The sequence below is a fragment of the Chiloscyllium plagiosum genome, chromosome 21 (genome assembly GCF_004010195.1).
Source record: "Chiloscyllium plagiosum isolate BGI_BamShark_2017 chromosome 21, ASM401019v2, whole genome shotgun sequence".
In the NCBI taxonomy this organism is placed as follows: Eukaryota; Metazoa; Chordata; class Chondrichthyes; order Orectolobiformes; family Hemiscylliidae; genus Chiloscyllium; species Chiloscyllium plagiosum.
Genome location: NC_057730.1, coordinates 7,005,429 through 7,007,641, shown reverse-complemented (window position 1 = coordinate 7,007,641; position 2,213 = coordinate 7,005,429). Strand labels below are relative to the sequence as shown.

Genomic DNA, 2,213 nt, shown 5'->3' with positions numbered 1-2,213 from the left:
TTCCCTATTCAGAATTTTTAACTTTATTCAAACCTTTAGCCAGTGTCTATAGAGATAGATTAGAGATGGAAGACTATTAAAAACATAGAATGGAAAGCCTTTACTCCAGTGTAATTCTGGCTGAAGTTATAGATTGCATTTTGGAAGCCTTTAGGACTATAATTTGGAACAGGTAGAATAGCAGTACGTTGCTCCTCTTGCTACCAGCTGTAAAAACACGATCATATGAGTTAGTAGTTTTGTTGCCAGGGTTGGAGGGTTTGAGCCATAGGGAGATGCTGAATTGGCTTGGGCTGTTTTCCCTGGAGCGTCGGAGGCTGAGAGGTGACCTTATCGAAGTTTATAAAATCACGAGGGGCATGGATAGGGTGAGTAGCCAAGGTGTTTTTCCCATGATAGAGGAGCCCAAAGCTAGAAGCCATGGGTTTAAAGTGAGAGGGAAATGATTTAAATGGAACTCAAGGACCAAACCTTTTAGGCTGTAGGTGGTGTGTGTACGGAATGTGCTGCCAGAGGAAGTGGTGGAGGCTGGTACAATTACGGCATTTAAAAGGCATTCATATGAGTACCTCAATAGGAAACGTTTAGAGGGATTTAGGCCAAATACTGGTAAATGGGACAAGATTAATTTAGGATATCTGGTCGGTATGGATGAGTTGGATGGAAGGGCCTGTTTTTATGCTGTACAGCTCTGTAACCACTGTTAGTTACGATAGCTATCTGAGTATTGTTCATTTATCTGTTAGTTTTCAGTGCACGTTATGAGTTATCCTCCCCTCCCTGATTTCCCTTCTTCATCTGTTTGTGGGTGGCCTCCTGATTGATGGAAACTTTTACATACCAGCTGCTGACATATATATGCTTACGGATATATAGCTACAAACAATCTAATCTTGTTCTGCTGTACCTTCTGCTTGAGCTAATGATCAGAGAGCATGTGTGTTCTGCATGGAACCTGCTCAGATGACAATTGAGCAAAAGCTGGCAAAGAAATGTTTAATTGACAATATTGCCAAAAATAAAGCTATTTTACTTTTGGGTGTTAACAAAGCATGAAGCAAACTAACAAAAGTATAATTGCCATGTGAGCTAAGGTTTTTTTTTCTATATTTTGTCTCAGTGTATTTGTTAAGAACCTTTGCAGAATATTTTAAGCCAGCAGACAAGGGCTATTTCTAATTGATCTGGTAACGTATAATAAAATGAGTCACTTAATTAGTGTTACTTTAGAGTTGATCGTTATCCACTCCCCACCCGAGGAGTCAGTTACACAATCATTTATGTGCTTCAGTCTCTAGTGAGAAAAGGAATTTTACAATGTACACCCATTGATGCTATAATCTCTCATCAGATTAATGAGTACCTCTTATGGTTCAGATGCATCATATCATCACTTTGACTGTCTCCAAGCATTTTCTTCAATTTTTGAACCATACCTTCAATAAGCCACAGGGAAAAAACCTGTTCTGTTGAGTCAACCACCCCTCTCCCCCACTGCCGGCTATGCAAAATCTTCAGGAATTTGTAGTAGGCAACAGGGTGTAACTCTTTGACAGACACAAACATCTTTCCATATCCTCTAATGGTAGCTCACAAAGACTAGCAGCCATCCAGAGAACTGCAACAGTCTGTGTATGATATTGACCTGATGAAGGGCTTAGACCTGAAACGTCGATTCTGCTGCTCCTCGGATGCTGCCTGACTTGTTGTGCTTTTCCAGCACCACATTCTCGACTCTGATCGCCAGCATCTGCAGACCTCACTTTCACGCTGTGTATGATATTGACCAATCTGCAGAGAAGAGCACAACCTGATCTTAATATCAGTGCCTAAATCAGGGACATATCAGATATTAAAACTGACAAGAACAGAACTACACATGAACTTAGCCAAAAGGCCGAGTATCAGCCTCCTTGAGACACTGCCTCATGGCAATGAGAAGCACGATAAAATGCTCATTAGCTAATGAAATAACTACCAGTATCCCATCACCAAGTGACGCTTTTTTTTACACGTGCTCTGACATGCCAACTCAAAGCCAGACTCTGAATCTCCTGTTTATTTTTTTTTTAAAACTCCCACACTACTGCCTAAGTGCGGTAGTGCTTATTTTTCCCCAGTACCCATGGTGTGTGTGTGCAGGTGTGAGACACAGTGAAAGACACAATGTGCACGAATCTTTATTCAATTTCCACCACAAGGAAGATAGGAAA

General features: G+C 40.9%; 1 pseudogene; it reads right to left on the bottom strand.

Annotated features, from left to right (window-relative positions):
- Nucleotides 1-1,798: 1,798 nt before the first annotated feature.
- On the bottom strand, nucleotides 1,799-1,909 carry LOC122560928 (annotated as a pseudogene).
- Between the last annotated feature and the right edge of the window lie 304 nt (nucleotides 1,910-2,213).